Raw genomic sequence first — 23387 nt, 5'->3', positions numbered from 1 at the left:
TGGTATGTAATATTCTTTTAATATTTCCATGTCACAGTGTGAAAATGAGCGAATGGACTACAATCGCGCCTACTTCCCATATAACACAATTTAAAATTCCATTTGATTCTTTCACTTTCCAGTACACAAATAAAGAATTAATTAAAATAACGGAATAAAATTTTGAGGTAACAATTACCTTAACCAAAAGGTGACATTTTGTTCATAAGTTGTACAAATCCCACCAAAAGTGTTCAAGCCCCTAGGTACCGAATACGTGGACCCCGGTACCCATAGTTGACTTTCGACTGAAAATATTGTTTAATGAGTGATATATGAAATTGAAATTCATACAGAATACTTTTATGACAATAGTATTTCTTTGTATAAAAAATTGGTTAAATCGGGTCAATATTTCCCTGAGCCCTTTTATGCTGGATATATCCGTCAATATTTAAGTCTTCTCAATGAAAATTGCAGAACATGTTTTATTCATAATAGTGTATCTTGTTGTGTAGATACAATTGTTCGAAAGCTTGACCCTCCTCCATATAACTATTAAAAAGATTTTCGAACATCCACTTGACCTTGGTCCATATGATTGGTTATTGAATGTAAGGTACCTTAACGAAACCGAAGGGAACATTTTTTTAAGAATGTGGCATATTAGTAGTATGCGGAATGAGCAAAAATATATAAAATCTGGTCCATAATATACTCAAATATATTCAATATAAAATGTTCGGTTGCACCCGAACTTATCAATCATGCATTTTTATTCATTTTCATTCATAAAATCACTTTAACCCTAGAACACACACCCAGAAAATACCACGTAAACACACACCCGGGATACGTTTGTACCCGGGACCTTATTTTGCGGTTTTTTTAATGCTTATTCAGCCGATTTCTATGATTTTTTTTAAATGTATATTTTAATATATAACAAGTATTTTGTCTTTTGTTTCATTCGAATATTCCTACTGGTTCCAGCGATATGGGCAAATAGAGTCAGGACATACAACAGTGGATTTTTGTTTTTGTTGTTGACCTGATAAATGCAAAACAAAATAATATAATTTATAATAAAATACTTGTATAGTAACAACGAATACACATTTTGGTTTTTATTTCATTGAAATATTCTACGTGGTTCCCATTAACTAATGAGTGTAACGGTTCAGGTAGTGGAACCAATTGAGGCAATTGTACATTGCCACCAGCACAACATAATCCTGCAGGTTCACTACTGTACTTTAATGCTTTACAATGTTGACAAATGATTGACATTTCTCCAATCGTCACAGATTTGTCGGCACTATAATCAAATTCCGGATCGTAGGAAAATGCTCCTCGAGGAAAATGCTGTTCGAGGTTTACAGGAGCATTACGTCTGCGGAATCGATTAAATTCGTTATCCCGTGCTCGCTGCTGTTGTGATCGATGTGCACGAACTCGTTCCATTCTCCCCCTATCCACTTGATAGTTATTTACTCTTGAACGTAATTCTCCCATACTTGTACGACTGTTATCATTATCAGCATCTCGCTGGTCATTAGTGCGGTTGGAGCGTAAAGTAGCTCGTTGCACATTTACACGACTTCGACGACCTATGTCAGGTCGTTTTCTTTTCCTCGGCATTGTAAGCAGCGAGAAGAAAATCACTTTTAGCAGTATTTCAATATTTCTCCAATTAAATGTTTCTTTTTTTTAACATGAGATGACAAAACCAAGGATGTTGAAGTAGGAGCGCAGCAAAAAGTCTCTAAATTTATGGACAAAACAATGTAACGTTCGGATACACGTGCTTTTTACATGAGATGACAAAACAATGGAACGTTCGGATACATTTATTACAGGGCATCTCGACAGGATAGAATTTTTAGAATACTAATACCATTGACAAATCTGTATGTGGGCATTTGCTATCATGATATAATCATTTGCGGAAAAGCGTAGGGTAGGTAGGTTCGAGATGATGTAGCGTATATGTACTTTCGGGTAGGTAGCTGATGTAGGGCACGTTTTGAGCTCTTGAACTCCTTAAATCTGTTGTGTGGAACATAAAAAAAGGATAAATATCCTTTTGTTTACAAATGTATTTTTGGAAAAAATAAGATAATAACAAAGGATAAATATCCTTTTTTTACAAATGTATTTCTGGGAAAAATAAGAATTTATATTTTTGGACTACTATATAATAATTGTGGCATAACTTTTATATACCAATTAAAATAACAAATTTAAAATGAGAAATGATAATTTGATTTATGCTTGTATAAGTTTATTAAGTTTAAGACTTCACAACCCAATTTCCATAATATTTCTATAAATTAACAATATTAAACTAAATATTAAATGTTATTTTGAAAATGTACTTTATTTTTATAATATAACACAACCGTCTTAACTCGCTCTTCTAATTTTCATATTACCGAAATTAAAATGCCGTCGGCATATGTGGAAATGGAATATGTTGCCTCTTCGAAATTTTCATATAAATGAAAACTGCGCTGTTAAACTGCTGAAGAGACAGCTTCTAGCTTACCATATATGGCAAACTATGTAGTATTCTATATATAGTAAGCAATGAGCAATGTGGAGTCTGCACAGGCAGAGATGCCCCGTTATTATAATAAAAGTATTTTTGAAAGTTGGTAACACTGTAAGGTTGGCACCATCAAACATATCAACACATTAATTATATTTATATATTTTGAAATTTGAAATTGAAATTTAAATACACGATGTTATAAGCAAAGTTGATATTATGTTGTCGATTCAAAAGTCTTGTTTTAATACGTTCTTCAATTCGAGTGGAACTGAGAGTACAAATACCGTCAAATGTTTGACAGCAAGTAAGTGGTCAACTTTTATATGGGAAAATGGAATTGTCGTTTTACTCTATCTTACTCGTAATTTTTCCTTATTTGCTTACCATTTAGACCTACCCTGGACTACGACAAACATTTTGAAACCGTTCTCGAGTTTTAATCAGACTAACGAACAACAATTCATTTTTATTTATATAGATATGCAGCTGCAAGGGTTGTTTTCACACAAGGTGTTGTTATAAATGCTGCCTGTTGATATTTTCATTATTGTTTTGGTGGTCAAGAGTGTAAGAAGTGAAAATAAATATAACTGAAACTATAAATAACTGGATACGAAATGACTTCAAGAAGAAAAGAATATTTATCAAGTGCAGCATATATGTAGAAGGTAAAAAATGTAAAATAAGCAACAATGTAAACATATACAATTTTTTTTTTACTATGCAGGCTAACTGAGGAACAGCGAGAATCATATATACAATCTTTATTTGATGAAATTTGTGACGATGACGCTCCCTATGACTTTGACTCAGAAGATGAAGAAGAAATTCAAATCAATGAAATTAAAATTGCTGATGACGATGCTGAAGTGCCGCAGAAGTATTACCTGATTATGCGGACTATGAGGATGATGAAGAAGACGATGAAGAAGAAGAAAATAATGAATTACCTGTTAGTGCCGAAAAATTTGTTGCACGTGATGGTACTGAGTGGATGAAAGAACCAAATGTAAGTCGTCAGGTACTCAGACAAAATATTATAAGAGAACGTTCTGGACCAGCTAGATGCACTGAAATGTTGTCAATAGAGCAAGCATTCAAATGTTTCATGAACGTTGAAATGGCTGATATAATTATGCGCCACAAAAATAAGTTAGCAAAAGAAACTTATAACGCTTACAACAATGCGCATCCAAACACAACTCCTAAGTCATGGACGCCTGGGTCAATAACAGAGCTGTATGCATTTTTTGGCATACTTATTATGACTGGTGCGAACCGTAGCAATGGAGAACATGCTCGAGATTTATGGAGCTTCAAAAACTATCCTTTATATCGCGCCACAAGGGGAGTCAACCGTTTCTGTTCGATATTGTGGTTCCTAAGATTTGACGATAAAAACACTCGTGCAACACGCTTACAAACTGATAAAGCAGCACCGATCAGTGAGTTGTGGACGATGATGAACAATAATCTTGCTGCACATTACAAGCCCAGCTCATGCTTGGCGATTGATGAACAATTATTTCCTTACCGTGGACGCACACGGTTTACGCAGTACATACCGTCAAAACCTGCTAAATATGGTGTCAAGGTTTGGTGGATTTGCGATGCCACAAATGCATATCCACTGCATGGACAAATATATACTGGCCAAGCAGAAACTGGTAGGGAAACGAACCAAGGCGAACGAGTGGTGAAGGATTTGTTTGCCAAATACCAAGGAAGTGGCCGAAACATTACAATGGACAATTTATTTACGACCTTGCCAGTTGCAGAACTGCTTCTCACCTGGAAACTCACGATCGTTGGAACTTTGCGCAAAAACAAATCATATATTCCTCAAGAAATGAAGCAGAACAAAAACAGGACAATTGGTTCAACGACATTTGGCTTCAAAAATAATGTGACAATGTGCCCTTATGTTCCGAAAAAAAAAATAAAGCAGTAATTTTGCTTTCGACCATGCATAATGATGCTGAAATAGCTGACAGCGGGAAACCTGAAATAATTGAATATTATAATCGTACCAAAGGTGGTGTTGATCGAATGTACCAAATGTTTGCGGAATATCCAACACAAGGCCAAACAAAACGATGGCCACTAGCGATGCTCTTCAACATGTTGGACATTACAGCTCTTGCAGCCTACATTGTCTACGATTTGAATAACCCTATGTTGCCTTGAAGAACAAACAACAAGCGTAAGCAGATCCTGTGCGGCTTGACTGAAGCATTGTGTATGCCCATTATTGAAGCCAGAGCCATAAATCGTCAAGTGACGCGAAATTTTTCGACTGAAACTGCTATTGAAGCATATTTCAACCGACCGGTGGAATCAATGGAGTCAACAGCAGCATCAACATCTGCCGCAGCGCGCACGCCAAAACCTGTGTCCGGATCTTGCTATTTATGTTACGCACAAGAGGAAAAACGCCGTAAAACCAGAAAGCTGTACGCCAAATGTAAGAAGCCAATGTGTCTTGAACATTCGGTCACATCAACAAATTGCTCTATTTGCCATGATTTTCCTTAGATATAAGATGCATTTTTATAATTTTTATAATAAAAGTCAATAAAATAATGTGTGAAATGAATATTTTTAATTTTTCAAATAAAAAAATAATATAAAAAATGTGTTTTTTTTTTATCATTATGAGGATTTTTACTATTGGGGTACAAACGTTTCCCGGGTGTGTGTTTACGTATATAATGTGTTTGGAAGGCTGTAGCTCCTGAACCAATGGTCCGATCTGGTTCAAAATAATCTTCCTAGATCCGAAGTTAGCGGTATAGAGGTATAGCGGTTCAAAAGTTACAACACTTCAAAGTTGAAAGTGGATACATTTGTACCCGGGTGTGTATTCTAGGGTTAAATAATTTTGTCCGGTTCTTGAGACCAAATGTTCATATGTACGCCGCCCCGTTTTAGAGACTGTTTTATATCACCACATTATTGCGAAGATTTACAGTTTAATCAAATGTCTTTTCATTATCTCCTCAAAGTTACATAAATTGTAGCGCTTTATATATTCATATTTGGATGCATCCATACAAAAGATTATGGTTTGCGGTTTGAGATGCCAATGCTATTGCCACACGATTCTGAAATGCCAAGGAAGTGCTGGCCGTCATTAGACTAAGCGCTTGCAAAGTCAGATTTAAATATACATGTATTAATATGCATATATTTGGGTATGTGTTTATCCTCAAAGCTCCACCATGAGTAATATTGCATGAGGCAATCGCGCAGCACAAATCTTATTCACTATAACCTCATAAATCATTGTTTGTTGTTATGTTGCTGTTATTTTTCATTTTAACACTAACACTCCCAACTTTTTAATAGTGTCTTTGTAGCAAAATCTTTAGTCACGGACTCTGTTCACATATGTTATTCTTTGTAGACCGCTTAACCTCAATATAGCAGTTGTGACCTCATTGTATTTATTGTTGTTGTCTTCCCACGCTTTCTCCACACTACACGTTCCGTATTGTTATTGTTTTTGCTACATGTTCGTGGCATTTATATGAGTTCATTAGTCGATACGATGTGCTTAGCTCAGTTTCCGACCGAAAGGGAAATCAGCAGCGGGATTTCGGCGAAATTGTACCGTAATAGCTCGGCAGTCAGTGCAGAAATATGCCATCGAATATAGGTACGGAGGCATTGAAAGTTCCTTTTACGAGAGTAATTCGATAATTGTGTATGAATAACCTCACATATTTTCGTACTTTTACCTTTTGGCTTATAACTGAAGGTTCATTTGCGTTGGGTGTACATCTGTTTATGGGAAAAAACCTACATAAACATTAAAGCGATAGAGATTTTGTATGCTGCAAGCGAAATTGAGATTTCTTATAGGTTGTTTGTATAAATACTAGACTAGACAAGTATAGCAGAAGCTTCTGCAAAGACAGACAGCATTTGCTTGATGCTCAAGAGCTGATGTAGTGTATTGACGTATCCGACTAAAATTATTAAATCATTATCTTTGGAAATGGTTTGTCTTACAATTACATAAAAACGTGCAAGCCAAATGTGTTTCCGATTATTAAGAACTGTAAAAAATTAAATTTACAATTATACGCATTTATGTTTTACTTAATGTTGCTATTTTTTATTTGAGCAACAATATACATATTTTTCTTTATTGGCTTAGACATCGCTTACGATATTATAGCCGAGTTCACAATACCGCTCAAATCGATCTTCCTTTAACTATAATACATATTAAAAATTAGTAAATATACAATTTGTATTTTTATTTATTATATTTTTTTTTTAATCTGTGCACAGTCACCGACTAAACCTCGTACTGAGCAGTTGAGTTAGCGTCTTTCTCTGAGTTTATAGCTATTCATATAGCTCTCTTTTGGTGTTCTTTTTTTTTGCACTACGGTCTGCTTATTTAAGTAACGCGATTAATACTTATTTTAAGTGAGAAACAAAATCCAGTACTTATATCAGTGTGTTATAACTTTTCCAATTATGCCCCTGGCGGGCTTCCAGTTCGGGGACAACAGGTTTGCTGCGCTGGCCCAAGGTCCCCAACCAAAACAAAAAATCGTATCAAAACTGCAAGATGCTTTTCCTGACTTACCGCCAATAAAAAGTGAAGATCCAAAGTATATTGTGATTAAATCCGACGAGAATTCTACACCGCTTTCGAAGGTTTCTTGTTTTCGTGTTTACAACGCCTTACTTACCGTGAGCAAAGATATAAACAAAATTAGTGAATTACGCGACGGCAGCCTATTACTGCTAGTGAAAAATAAGCAAGTAGCAGAAAAGTTTATAAAAACGAAATGTCTTTTCAACATTGGCGCTGTTACCGCTAGCTATCATCAACATCTTAATTGTAACAAAGGCACCATTTATGCACCGTTTTTAAACGATGTGCCTGAAAGCGAAATAATAGAAGGACTCAGTTCTTACGAAGTCTCCGCGGTTTATAAGTTCACTCGCAAAGTTGAAGGTGTTATAAAGCCTACTGGTGTTATGCTAATATCATTCAACACTTATTCCCTTCCAAACAAAATAAACATCGCATGGAGGATGACCTCTGTGCGACCATACGTGCCTAATCCAATGCGCTGCAGGTCATGCCAAAAATTGGGTCATACGCAAAAACATTGTAAGGGTTCCCCAACATGTGAAACTTGTAATTTCCCTTCTCCACACGATAATGACTGCATCCGAGTCATGTGTGCGAATTGTTCTGGCGAGCATCGCTCTTCGGACTATAAGTGTCCAAAGTATATGCAAACCAAAGAAATTTTAAAAATAAAGACACTAGAAAAGTGCAGTATGCACGAAGCCCTTAAAAGAGTATAGAGAAAATACTTCCCTCCCTTCCCCTCACTGCTAGCTTTTCACATGTGCTTCAACCTACAAAAGAGCTATCCTCTGTATCCAACACACCAACAAAAATTTCAGCCATCAACAATTTCACAAAATCTAAAAATAATCATAGAATTGCCGACAACGACTTGCCTAGTACATCAAAACAAAACGCAGAGGTCACCTCTGCTCCCAACTCATCAACAAACTCTTTAACTAGAAAAAATCACTCATCAAACGCCAACAACAAACATATTTCCATCAACAAGCCTGCATCGATCAGTTCAGACTACAACAACGTCTCACATTCAGCTAAAAATATCAGCGACAACTGTACCCAACAAGCCTCTTTCTTAAATCCCAAACTTTTCAGTCCAACAACAGCCTCTCTCAATTCTAACTTAAACAACTCCTTAAACTCGCTTAATAAATATACTGACTTCAACAACACTACTACCAACACTACCGTGCAGTCTAATCCACCTAATCATGAAAATCTCTTTCAAACAACAAGCAATTCCAACGATAATAAATACTCTACTCAACATACTGAACAAATAGAAATTGGCTCTGAATAAATACGCTTAGCTTTTACTCTCTTTTGAACTAGTACTCAATTGGTGACACTCAGCTTCAACTGACTGCTCATACGAGTTGATATTCTAGCTCTCTTCTGTTTCCCTTTTTCTTTTTTTCCTACATAAATCTTATGATTCCATTATTGCAATGGAATTTAAACGGCTACACTAATAATTACAATGAGCTTCAATTATTAATACAAGATCATTCCCCAGCTATTATACTCTTAAATGAAACTCACATCTCTTTCAACTTGTCTGCTTTCACTCCTAAGCAGTACATTGGCATGTTTCACAATCTTCCACATATTAGCACAGGTAAAAGAGGTATTGCGATTCTCATAAGAAGAGATATTCCACACAAAATTAATGCCATTCAATCCAACTTGCTGGCTATGTCGATCGAAATTATCTTAGTTAAAAAAATCACCATTATCTGCACCTATATTGCACCAGATGAACATTTTACCAGTACAGACATCCTGCAATTAATCAACCAAGCTTCTACTCCTTTAATTTTCGCTGGTGATTTTAATGCATGGAGTCCACTATGGGGCTCTCCAATAGCCAACAAGAGGGGCTAATGCATTGAAGACGCTTTACTTTCCTCTAACTTAATATGTTTGAATAACGGATCCGCGACACACTTTTCCACTCACTCCACTTTTTCCCATGTAGATCTTACAATGTGCACCGACACACTTGCCACAGAGTGCGAATGGAGTATACTCGATCACCTGCATGGAAGCGATCACTTTCCCATTGTACTAAAATTGCACCTAGGTACAACAACTAAAAACCTCAAAATAAATAAGGTATTCAAAAGGAAACTGATTACGCTGATTGGGAGAAGTTTCAGACACATTGCGAGATAAATGGCAATAATACCCCAATATCTGACAACCCTAACCAAGAAAGTGCGAGGTTAACAAAAATTATCCGTTCAGCAGCGAATGTTAGCATTCCTCATACAAAGCCAACAGCAAGTTCAAAGAGTGTTCCTTGGTGGAATAAAGAAATCGCTGAATTGCGGGCAAAAAAACAGACAGCTTGGTATGAATACAAACGCGCTCGTTCACTAGTCAACTTAATATCTTTCAGGAAAGCCAATGCTCTTTTCCGTCGTTCCGCGAAACAGGCCAAGCGTAAATGTTTTCAGGATTTCACAAGCAAAATAAATCCTTCGTCTAGTCCTAAGTTAATATGGAACGCTTTAAAAAAACTTTCTGGAGTGCCTAGAAACCTAACCATTCAATGCGTAAAGGTTTGGTAACCAATCCATCCGATATTTCCGAGTTATTTGCAAACCACTATTCTGAAACAAGCTCAGATATTTCATTCAGCACACAGTTTCAAACCTCTAAAACCACCACACTGTCCGACACTTCCTACTCTGTCTCCCCTCTTTCTTTTTCTGCTAAACAAATAGAAGCTAGCATTTCACTGTCTGAATTCGAGTTCGTTGCATCTACCGTTAAGGGTAAGTCCCCGGGGCAAGATAAAATTTCTTATCCAATTATCAGACATATGCCAAAAAGCCTCAAGCTCCGATTGGTAAAGCTTTATAACAAAATTTTCAATACTGGTGTCTACCCACAATTTTGGAAAACGTCCTGTGTCATACCAATACTTAAACCACACAAATCCTCCAATGAACTTGCTAACTATAAGGCCGATTTCCCTCCTTCCATGTATGGGCAAAATTTTGGAAAAAATCGTAGCTAACCGCTTGATGTGGCATGCTCAGCGAAACAAGTTCATATCACCGAATCAAGTCGCCTACAAAAAAGGTCAAGGCACGTTAGATGCTTTAATCCAACTAGACTACTTCATTACTAACGCTCTGTCCAGCAAAAACCATGTGTCCGTACTATCTCTGGACTTTCACAGAGCTTTCGACAAAATTGGAGCCCATATTATTATTCGACAACTAAGAAAATGGAAAATAGGCCAGAATATGATACGTTTTATTACTAACTTTCTCACAAACAGAAAACTCAAAGTCAACGTAAATGGTTTTCTTTCTTCAACACTCCCGCTTTCTAATGGTACGCCGCAAGGCTCACCTCTTTCAGCCCTCCTTTTTATCATTGCTTTCGATGATATTAGTAGGATGATAAAAAATTACAAAGGAGTTGAGCAATCAGATCTATGCTGACGATGTCTTAATCTACACAAAAGTCTCTGACGTAATTTAGCTCAATCCTTATTTACTACTATACTCGCCAGAATTGAGACTTGGTCACTGGAGTCTGGTGCTTCACTTTCCTTAGACAAAACACGTATCCTTCATGTATGTAGGAAGCAAAAATGCAGCGGGTATTTCACTAACCCACAACCAAACTAACATCGAATGTAAAACACAGCTGAAAATACTAGGATTAATTTTTGACTCTAATTATAATTTTAATGCTCACTGTAAATATGTCAAAAACTCGTTAATGTTACGATTAAATATTGTTAAATATCTCTCGTCTAAGCATTCATTTATTCATCCGAACACACTAGTCAATGTTGTCAGAGCTTTGCTAACTTCAAGAATAGATTTATGGGCTCCCCATCTATGGCAATTGCTCCAAAAGCAGTATCAACCTTTTAAATGCACCTTACCATTGCGCAATACGGCGAAGTCTCCGGGCCTTTCCAACCTCGCCAATAAAAACGATAATGGCTGAATCTGGTTTACCAACTATTCAAAATAAAATTATAGATTCTTCGCTTCAAATTCTTGCGAAAACGGCTGAGAACACCAACCCATTACTTAATACAACTATCACGCATGCCACGAAAAAAGAAAAATTCCAAGAATACAATCGGCTATTTCGAGATGCTTAAGTTTCGCTGCAGAAAATAATGTTTCACGTAACGCAACACGCAAATTCACCACTCGACATCCTCCCTGTCTGATCAATGATAAAATACTACAGAATAAGCTTATGTTTTTGTCCAAGCAAAACACACCAAACGAAGTCTTTCAACAAACCTTTGCTGAACTGGAATCTAATTACACAAACAATGGCTGGAAGTTATTGTTTACGGATGGCTCCAAGTCCACCGATTCCACTTCGTTAGCAGTTGTCACTGCCACAGGAGAAATTATTTGCAATTGGCTTCTTCCCTCAACGGCCTCTGTATTTACTGCTGAAGGATCTGCTATCCTTCATGCAGTTAATTACGCAAAAAAGACTAAAGGAAAGTTCCTCATCTTTACAGACAGCAAATCGTGTAACGTCTCCTTCCAATCGCAATCCCATAATAGAAGTTATCAGAGACGCGGTCATTGGTACCTCTCAGAAAATCCAAGTAATGTGGATCCCTGGCCATGCGGGTATTACAGGCAACCACTTTGCAGACCTCGCTGCGAAAAATGTAGCCAGGACTCCTGCCTTAAAATACTACGTCTCATCCAAGCAAGACATTCTTAACCTTATTAAGCACAAAAGGCATCAAAAAAACGCAAGCGAATGGAAAACATTTAAACATCACTACGCGGTCATAAACCCAGCCAGAAATCGTATAATCTACTCGTCAGCAGTTCCAACTAGCGCAATGAAGACATATACTCGATTAAGGATTGGACACACTATCATAACACACGCCCACTTACTATCGGGTAAAAGCCCATCCATTTGCCCCCTTTGCGAGGACACCGCTACTATCAAACACTTACTCACACTCTGTCCGATGCTTCACCCAACAGCCCACAACTCTGGCAACATTGATCTCATAAAACTACTAAGTGAACCTTTAGAAAAAAACGTGATGATTGTATATAGATTTTTAAAAACCAACGATTTGTTAAAATATATTTAAGCAAATTACATCTTTACTAACCCTTAGCAATTAGAATTTTTCACCTAGTTATAATTACAAGACAGCTGAAGGCCTCGTAGCCAGTGCTGCGTTTATGTATTTATATAATAAAACTCTTTTTGTTATATGAATTATTATAAATAAATAAATAAATAAATAATCTGTGCAGTCTAGTATTGAAATTCACGAAAAATGTTTGTCTAATAATAATTTGTGCCCTTGTGTCAAAAATCTTTATGAAGTTCAGAAATCGTCTTAGAACATCTCTAGTTTACAGGGTACGGCACTCGAAGTGTATTTTTTGGTTTTGTTTTTTATTTATTTTAAAGTACAAAATGTATGAAAATAATGATAAATTTAGGACCAATTCACTTTTTCTCGATCTGACCACCTTTTGCTTTAACTATGGCCTTCAGACGGTCAAAAAACGAATCGCAAGCAGCCCGTATATGACTTGCCGGTATTTCGGCCCACTCACGGATAATGGCTTTCTTCAGCATCTCGAGACTGGTGTAGTTTGACTTCGGACCTTGCTCTCCAAAATGGTCCAGAGAGAATATTCCATTGGATTCGCATCGGGTGAATTCGATAGCCATTGTGTGGTCATAATGAAGTTCGGAACGTTGTTTTTCAGCCATTCTTGGTTTACTCCCGTTTTGTGAGGCGGTGCTGTGTCTTGTTGAAACGTCCACGGCTTGCGACCGAAATGTTTGTTTGCTCACGGCTTCAAAGCAGCCTCCAGAACTTTTTCCCGATAATATGTCTCATTTACTTTGACGCCAGGCTCGATGAAAACAATTGGAGGGCGCCCATCTGCGGTGACAGCGGCCCAAACCATTATTTGTGGCGGGTGCTGCCTCCTGGTGGCCAACCGATGACTTAGATTCTCATATGAACGGTCGGTCAAGTAAACCCTATCGTTTTGAGAGTTTACGAATTGTTCAATTGGAAAAATTTTTTCGTCGGAAAACACAATGTTCTCAAGTCTTACTTGTTGCTGCTTCGGTGTGAGATCATGGGCCTTTTGGAACTTGTAAGGCTTGACCTTGAGCTCATTTTTCAATATGCGTTGGATGCTGCGGTCGGATATTTTCAGTTCTTTAGCCATTTGATTGGCACTTCGTCGTGGATTTCACTCAAGCCGCTTTTTCACTTTCCGAACCATCTCACGTGACGTTGCAGTCTTTTGATGACCACCACCATGGCGTTTTGCGATGCGACCAGTGTCAGTGTAACGAGTGATGGTGCGATAAACAAAAACTTTATTCACATTAAGGTGTTTGAGCTCACGAACAATTGCTGGCTGTGATTTTCCAGCTAAATATAAAGCAATCACACTATTACGTTTGAATTCCATCGCTGATCACTTTTTTTGCGGGCACTTTTGTCAAAACGCTTTTGTACACTTATGAACAATACTCCGAACCGTAATTCAGCAAATTTATAAACAGCTGATTTCAGTGCGTCAGCTGCGCGAATGGTCTGAAGTTGGTTACACGAGTGCCGGACCCTGTAGTATTGAATATTTAGTGGAAAAATGTGTAAAATTGGTCCAGACTTTGGTCCACATTCCGTATGCCTAATGTAATTCTCAATCCTATGGTTGAATTTTTGCCCATATGCCTAATAAATTAAAATTTTTGCTCTTAAGTTGAGTTAATATTAGATTTATCTCATTTCAATTCAATAATGAAGATCTCTATAGATAAAAGTTACGTTACACGTTAATTGTACAGATAAACTCCAAGAGCACAAAGCGGAGATAATCTTGCACACTGTGTCCAGTTAGATCCAACTGAAGAGACTTGAAAGTTTATATGTATTTTATGTTTAAAGTAAATAAATAAGCCAAGAACAAACGTTAACTTAGGCTATACTAAAGCTATAATACCTTTCACAGATGCATTTCTTATAGCATTTCATATATGTATTTATTTTAAACTGCAACTATACTGTTGTCGTCCTAGTATATTACTATATATTGGGTAGTCAAAAAAGTTTTTTCGTATATACATATTTATAAAAAAAAATAAACAAAGATGGATCATTTTGGTCGACCATGTTTTGCCATTTTTCTTCTAAAGATCTTATTCCATCAGTATAAATCAAAATTTTGAAGTTTTCAGAACGGAAGCGAGCAAACCAATGTAGTGCTACACGAACTGATATAGCATCGTCTCCGTAAACTTCACAAATTTCTTTGGTGACTTCCGTAGCATTCTTCCCTTTTTTTACAAAAATTTCAAAATATAGCAAATTTTTTCATTATTTTCACTAATTTTTGAATAGCTGTAACTTTTTTTCAACTTCCTCGAATTGAATTTTTTAGTTAATTGAAGCTTAGAATCTCACCTTTCCATCACTACATGGTATGACACAACTATATTTATTGACATAATACGAAGAGAATTTTTCGACTACCCAATACCCGATGTTTTCTTCTGGGTGTTACTTGCTTACCATAGCCTGAATTCGAATAATATTTTCACTATTTATTAAAATAATATTTAATGTGTATCTTAGATACAGCAACGCGTAATTGGATCTATTAACGAGTGATCCAAGTATAGGCACTTTTTTCAATAGCCTGTTTTGGCAGATCATGCGTGAGTCGTGTCAAGCTGTCATACCATTTTTGTTTAGTATTGCTTGGCATCTGATCGCGGAAAGACTTACGGCTGAGCAACGTTTCCAAATCGTTCAACTTTATAATGAAAACACAGAAAATCGGACTGATGTAGACTTGCAACATTTTATCGATATCTTAGCCGCTCAACCTTCCCAAGCGGCATCAATTCGCTCTATGGGCTCTTGTAAAGTTACAAAAACATCCGACGTTTGCGAGCCAATTTTCTTCAGCGATGAGACCTATTTCGTAAATAAGCAAAATTTCCGCTTTTGCGACGAAGGGGAACCTGAAGAGTTTCAAGTGATATAATAACTGACTATTTGATGTCTGAATGAAAGCTTGAAATCGATGAAATAATTGAGAGAACACTTCGGTGAACAGATAATTTCACATTTTGGACCGATTCATTTGCCATTAATATCGTGTGATATCTCGCCGTTAGAATTTTCCCTGTGGGCTTCGATTCAGGCCTTGGAGCAAAACAGCACGCGTGTCATTCGTCAGTTACCAGTCGAAATGTTAGAACGAGTCACTGAATATTGGACTCAATGGATGGATCATCTGAGGCACAGCCGCGGCCAACCCTTGAAAGAGATAATTTTCAAAAAATAAATGCTAAATAATGTTCATCCGAACGATAATAAACATTTATTAAATTTGAAGTTTCTGTATTTTCTTTAAAAAGTAGGGAACCTCAAAATGGATCAAGCTTTAGTATAGTAAGAAAACGAAGTAAGTTTGTTCAAGTTTTTTCGAAACCGGAAAGTACACATGTATGTCTTAGTGTTTGATATTTGCAAATTGCGAGAGAAATGTTCCGTTTGATCTAAACTTTGCCTTTTCCTTCTTGTTTGATGAACGTATAAAGTATTGCATACACATAAAGTTACCTTAAGGGGGGAGCCTGCTTTAGGAGGCCTAAAAAAGGCAGTTTTTCGTGATTTTTTTTAGGATAGAAAAAAACAAGCAAATGTAATGAAATTTTTACATAATTTTATTACATATTTAAACTTACAAAAAACATTTTTTTAAATTAAAAATATCGAAATACAGCCCACTTTAATCTACTTTTGTGCACCACCGCGCAATTGAAGTGTCCAATTGGCGGGCAAAATGTAGGTCGCAATTTTTGTCTGAAACAAAAAAATCGAATGGATAATTAATATTCATTAGTCCTTCTTCTATGTGAACCTAAAAAAACCTGAAAAAAACACGAAAATCAAAGTTTTTTTAGATTTGAAAAAAAAAGTTGCATTTTTCACCAAAAAACCTAACTTCAATTTAGTAAAAAAATAGTTAGAATTTTGTTTTCAAGAACTTTTTAGGTTCACAGAGGAGGTAATAAGATACTGACTGTAATAAGCTTTGGTTTTATACGATTGGTTGAATACTTTTTTTGTAATTTTGCCCGCCAATTTTGGAAAATCCCAAAAATGAAAACTCGAGAAAACGCGCTTTAAAGTTTACGGTCGGAAAAAATAGTAATTTTTGATTACTTACAGCAATAATATTCTAATCAGCTATTCCTGGACCATAAAGTAGACCTTCTTCTTCCTCAAAATACTCATTTTGTTGAAGTTGATAGAGTCTACGAGCTGTTCGAGACTCTTTGCTGTCGAAAGACGAACGACAGTTTTTCCGATTGACGCGCTGTTTGTCAACGTTCTCAGCAAAGATCCTGCAGCCAAGTAAGCAGCAATTTCAACGATTTTTTGGCCAGAATGCAGATGTTTTGCGCACATGCGCCAGACAGTGGAGTTGAATGATTCGTTTGCATTCTGTGTGTGCCCACCTAAGCATCGCGTCAAAAGATCGTCGTTTGAGAGCTCCACATAGATTGGACGAATATGTTTTTCGATATATCAATCAATCTGCTTAAAAGAAGCAAGAGAATTCGTGGCTTCAGCTTTTCGCCATTCACACCAGCTGTCGGCGCCTATCGGACAATTCTCGTGGCGAGGAGATTTATCGGTCGAACAATAATGATCCAGAGTTGCCATTACTGCTTTTTTCATATCTTCGACAGAATTAATATGTCTTCTTATTGCCAAACCGTAATAAATCGTCAACTTTTTGATGATGCTTTCCGTCAACCGCTTTTTACCTCCGAGTTTCGCTTCCTTCCTTTTATTTCGGAGACGAGTACCCATGCGCTTCTGCACGTGTCCCACGCATTCATTTTTACTAACGGGAAAATTGTCCCCATATGGATTCACTTGGAGAATTCCAGAAAACGTCTTTGAATCGCCGTCGCCGATATAATTCCAGTACATCACGCCGAATTTTTCCACAGATCTGGAAAACATCTCGACGATTGAGTTCACCTCCATTTTTCCTGCTGATCCGGTCTGGTTTGAGGAGCATAAGTCCTGGTGATCTTGATACCATTCCTCAAATTCTTCATCGTCCAATTGGCTTTTTTTTTTGAGCACACAAATGACAATACGCACTTTTAACAATGAGATCGACTACTTTTCCAGAGTAATAGCCGATCAGCATTGTTACACCAAACAAGGAACTAAAGCCACGTTTTTTCCAGGACCCATCACCGGAAACTTTCAAATGATCTTCTACTCGTCCGTTTTCCACATTTTGTTCCTGCTCTTCTTTGATGCCTTTTTCACAGACATTGTTAAATAAATAATAATAGACATTGCGTATAAATGCTCCACTATTTTGTCATATGTTGATTTCGCCAAACCGTTGCTGATATCCATCAGTGCACAAAATACATTGACACCTTCTCGTCCAACACCAAGAAGTCTCATCACAAACACAATACGTCTATTTATTTCAAAACCGGTGTGTATTAACGGCCCTGAATTGATTTCCCGCCGACCGCACAAACATGTCAACACAATTTTGAATCCCAGCACTCGATTACCGCTCTCTGCAAACGTGATGGTTCGCTTACATGTTTTGCACAATGTCAAGTCCGAAATTGCCAGAAACACTGTCAGAAAATCAATTATTCTGTAACAGTGACCTGGATGCACAATCACGTCATCGGTACTCGCTTTAGATAGTTTCCTTGCACTACTGCTTGTACCACATTCTTCATCATCTGGTTTACTTAGGAATTGATTCCCATGGAATCTGCGTTTTGGTGGCTTCGAACTACGCTGACTGGTAGATTTTTCACCTTTAGGATAACCTGTCATGATCTCGTAGCTGTGTTTACTCGACAAGACTCGAAACAAAACTGAGTAAAACTGAGCAAAACTAAACAACACAGACTGTTGATGCCGCAGCTTAGAACTCTATAGAGCGGCTGCAGCTGCCCGAACGTTCGTATACCTGCTCGGCGCCCGACTGCTTTTAGTGCTGTATCTTCGAAAATAATCCGAATTGTCTTTCTAAAATTGACGGACATATTCTTAGATATATTAGGAACAGATTTAAGCAATAAAGAAAAATCGATTTTTTTGAGCCTCTTAAAGCAGGCTCCCCCCACAAGTAAAGTAATGGCCGCCTATTGTCACCCCTTTCCGCTGTAGCAGCTTCGTCTATGTGTACGCATATGTATGTATGTTTGTATGCTTGTGCATTATTCGGCAATGTATGCAAATATATGTACATAAAAGTATATATGAATGTATGAACAAGTCAATGCACGCACATGTAATAAGTGCATATATTGATAAGTGATGAAAGATTTCTGAACGCGCACATGCGTATACATACACTCATATGAGCATGAGCAGATACACAAGATACGATAGAAGATGTATGCCTTTTAACATCGTATACTATACAAATAAATATTTTTGAAGTTATACTTCTTATACGAGTTCGGAAAAGGTTGCGATAGATTCAGGTTGCGCAACCTTGCTCAATATGAATCTACGCAACCTTGTCTGCGAAGATGTTCGAGCAGCAAGCGAAGCGGTGACAATCGGCGATCGTTTGTTCGTTTCTTTCGGCACAGCTCGGCTTTTCTACCAACAACACAATGTTGCCATGCTTATGCTGTTGTTGTTTTTGTAGAACAATGTTTCAATTTTTGGTTGGTGACATATTCAATTAAAAATAAATTCTGTTGGGATTCGAACCTACTGCTCGTCGTTACTTTTCAAGCGCTTACCACCAACGCCACCATTGACACTTGTATTGCGTTGTCCTAATTATGGTTTGGTTGTGCATAAAAGAAATATACAATGGATCGCCGATTCTTACCCCTTTCCTTGCTGCTGCTGCGCATATGTACATATGTTTGTATGCTTGTGCATTATTGAAGTTATGCTTCCTTTTCTTTCGTTTGTCTTTCATTTTCTGCAGAATTCTCAACTATTTTGCATATTTGGTTGTTAAAATACCTGCGTTAGCCGTTGAAAAATTAAGGCTATACTTTACAGGATCATTTCTGTAGTTAGTCTTCATTTAAATTTTTTGGAAATCGACCCGCGATGACGAGGTATATCGTTTTATCTGACAGCGTGAGGTTTATGAACTTCATTTCTAATATTGTGTTGTGGCATATTAGAAATGATGTTTCTTCGAAAATCGCTCGCTTACAACGGATAAAACGTCTTCTGAGTGGTGATTTTAATGAATAAATTCCAAGGTTTTTCGCAAAAATAATGCGTTTAATAAGTACAGTACGCTTATGTATGATTGCGCATTATTTTTCTTTCGTTTGTCTTTAAGTTTTGCGAATTCTCAACTATTTTATGTGACTTTATTTCTTTCGTCTCTCTTTTTTTTTGTGCGAATTCTTTGAATTTCTGAACGCGCACATGCGTATACATACATTCATATGAGCATGTGCAGATACGCAAGATAGGATAGAAAGATGTATGCCTTTTAACATCGTATACTATACTAATAAATATCTTACGTACTAATAGAATTTAACTTTATCACAGCAATATTATGTATATGTATATTAGGTATATTGCTGTGATAAATTTAATTTCTATTAGTAAGAAAAATATTTATTAGTATAGTACTACGATGTTAAAATGCAAAAATTAATGACTAAGTCCGTCGAGATTCGAACCTGCGTTCACATTGTGACTTTTAATGTGCTTACCACCAACACCACTATTTACACTTTCGTGGCGTTGTCTTAAGTATGGTTTGGTTATGCATGTAAGAAATATACGATGGTTCAAATAATTTTGTTTAAGTATAGAAATATGCTTTTAAAGAACATTTGCTTTCGCAAACATACAGACAAATGTGCAAACGACATAATATATGTATGATTGTTTCGCATTTTGCTTCTACGCCGGTCAAATTTCTATACAAAAATCGACTGAAATGCATGAGAAAATAAAATGGACAACTAGGGAAATAATTAAAAAAAAATTTATTGATAATTAAATATAAATGAAAATACATGTAAATTTACTTAAATTTATTTAAATTTATTAAAAACTTATTTAAATTTATTAAGAAACATATTTAAATTTATTGAAAAAGTGCAAAGAAAAATAAAAAGGAAATTAATTTTACTTTGGCCCAGTTTTGTGCGCAATACAAATGCAACGCCAATAATTAATACAAGAAATTGACTAAACGTCATGATATAAGCTATACAAACTAGAATATGACAACCCAATTCGAAGAGTACAAAAGAGAGATGGTTACGCTGCGCTTTCCCTTCCGCAAAGAAGAGACAGAACTACTTTCCGAGTCAAAATTCCTTGATTTAGACTTTGCTTTATAAAATGTGCATAATGAATTTAAATGTTCTAATTTTCTTTCATACAAAATGATATGCGTTTCTGAATATCACTAAGAAGTATAACTTCTTCCGCGCGTAGGGACTCCACGCACCTTTTTTTTCAATGTAACGCAGCTTGATAAACAACATTTTTTGGTTTATGTTCCGGTGTACCGAAAAGATGGTTTCCAACTCGTGAGCACGCCAGGTATATCTGACCGTGTGAAACACAAATTTATGCCACACACTATGCGACTATCTTTGTGTCCTGTTGATTGTCATCTCAAATGCAATTTTCGATGGAAACGGAATACGTTTGAACTGAAAAGGCAACTCGTTAGAACTCAAAGGAATTCTTAGAATCAAGCATTCTGCCCCCTTGTATTCAATAGCGCAGATTGCGAAACATAATAACGGCAGATCTAACTTTGAGACGCAAATGATGCGGTGGCATACCAAGTCTGTCCAAAGAATTTAGAAATTCCACTGAATAATTCACGGCGTCGTCTTCATTGTCAAGACGATCGATCGATTTGTATGAGCGCAAGTCTCCCGGAATATGACTTTGCCAACATTGCGCGTGCACTTAAGGAATCGTAGTTACGATAATTTGGCCAATGTCCGAACATTTGTGATGAGTTCATCTTTCGTGAATTGATAAAGGGAAGATGGAATTGATATCGAACCACCGGAAGTATCAACCGAAATTGTACAATTTCCAATTTTTGGCGAAGGTGATGTAAAATGTCTTCGGCAATGTCATTTTTGTTCGTATCCCATAATTGACGCGGATTTGAAGGCTAATATGTCGAAATGTTTACATCGAAAATTGTGCGAACTTAATTTTTATTCCAGTGATTAACGTGTTCCAGCAATTGTAAACCTAGCACACACTGTACCATTCACAGTAAGCAATGACTCAAATAAAGTTGAACCGCGTACATTAATCAATAGAAACTGAAAATAGAAACAATCGTCGTTTTTTCGGGTGGATTGTGTAAATTGGTCCTAATGCATTAGTTGAGAGAACACATCTGAATGTCAATCTACTGGTTGGCCTTGCTTTCTGCGCAACTATTTCTTCGACGATGCATTCCATGTATAATATAAAAGTATTTCCGAATAGAGCAATGTTCTCGCAAACGGATCACTGACGAAATTTGAGAAAAAACTCGTCAATGTTAATTTTGTTGCTGGCGGTGTTTCCACTGGCTGTACTGGATTTCCTTGGGTGGAAATACACTCTTTGGCCATTCTCCAAATCAACTGCGAGACGCACAACAGTCGAAAAACGTTCATAAATTGCTAAAGTAAATATCCTACAACAGCCATGATGCTTCCTTTAGTGACGTAATTACAAACGTATTTTATCGATAAACTAAACAGCACTACTCAACATTGATATTTGTTTTGAATGTGAATTTTCGCAGAAATAATTTCATCAATTTGATCTGGTGTACCCACCATCCACCATCCAAAGAAGAATGTGTGCGTGCGGCAAACCTCTTTTCGCAACTCAACAGAGTACATCCAGCATCTAACAGCACCATATATGAACATATACCATAGGTTGCTTCAAGATAAAGCCAATCAAACATCGTAACTGCTGTTAGAAAAGTCGTGCTGTGTCATGGTGACGTTCGCTTGCTGATTGACCGCGATCCATAATTCCGCACATCCTGGGAATACTTCTTACCTTCACTTGCCTTGGGCTGCCATATGTTGGTGGTAAAAAGAACGCTGACCGATATAAGGGCGACCTCTTCGCAATTGATCAATTTGTGTGAAACACACGTAAAATTTTCAGTGAATAATTTTCAATAATTTTTCTTTTGAATAGCCTGAATAAAAAAGCAAGCGACGCAGTGGCGTAGCTACAACTTCGGGCGCCCGGGGCCAATGATGTTTTGCCGCCCCCCTTTATCTACCTACCTACAAATTTCATGAGGTGGTTCGAACAAAAGTGAATTTTTACAAAATACCTTCGATATTAAGTATATAAAACTTAGGAACTAGAAGCCACGCTAATTCTGAATTTCCACAATTCTCACAATACGGTTTTTGAGGAAATTGATAGTAAATTTACAAGACATCTTATTAAAAGCCGTAGAAAAAACCCATTTTATCCCTACATCTTGTACACTTCTGACACAATTTGCAGGAGTTTTTGCCCGAATTGGAGTTTTTAAATACCATTTTGCCGCCTCCCTTCTCCACCGCTACGTTGTTTAACGCGAAATGCCATTTACGCAATCGCCTTACTAAATATTGACGCGATGGCCATCAATACACGAGTATGAAACAGATTTACCGTGAAGGTTATTACCAACAAAGTCTGAAAAAAATTTAAATGTCCCTGGAAGCTTATATATATACATAAATATATACATATTATACTTGTATTAATATCTGTTGCCATGGCATTATATAGATATAGATATATGAAATAGCGTGTAAACTTTTGCTGCATTTTTTTACTTTCTTTACTTGTTGAACTTAAAGAGATTTTCTTATTTTAAAAAGTTGAAAACATTCAAAATCTGCGAAATGCAAAACTCTAACGGTTTATATATACTGTAATAGTTATTACTAATGTTATTATTTAATGAATTAAGATCATTATACTTGTGTTTAACAGTATATTTAAAAAAAATTTGCTATTTTAAATCTCAAAAGCTTTCAGTCCAAGCCTTTATGATATTAATAACTCCTGCATTCTGCATTATTTTTGATGATAATATCATTGGCATCTTTCTTCAGCAATTTTCTATCTCTGTAAGCAAATATTGTAACTCAGTTGCACATAAAGTACTGCCGTTCTAT

At 36.6% G+C, this 23387-nt stretch overlaps 1 long non-coding RNA gene and 1 pseudogene across 1 annotated transcript in view; both read left to right on the top strand.

The window, feature by feature from the left end:
* The window catches only part of LOC120770308, a 383384-nt gene that overhangs the window by 13976 nt on the left and 346021 nt on the right, over nucleotides 1–23387 (top strand). The gene's annotated exons all lie outside the window — the stretch shown is intronic.
* Nucleotides 19235–19437, top strand: LOC120773161 (annotated as a pseudogene).

This window comes from Bactrocera tryoni, chromosome 3 (assembly GCF_016617805.1).
Source record: "Bactrocera tryoni isolate S06 chromosome 3, CSIRO_BtryS06_freeze2, whole genome shotgun sequence".
NCBI classification, from domain to species: Eukaryota; Metazoa; Arthropoda; class Insecta; order Diptera; family Tephritidae; genus Bactrocera; species Bactrocera tryoni.
This window is presented reverse-complemented; position numbering and strand designations above follow the sequence as displayed.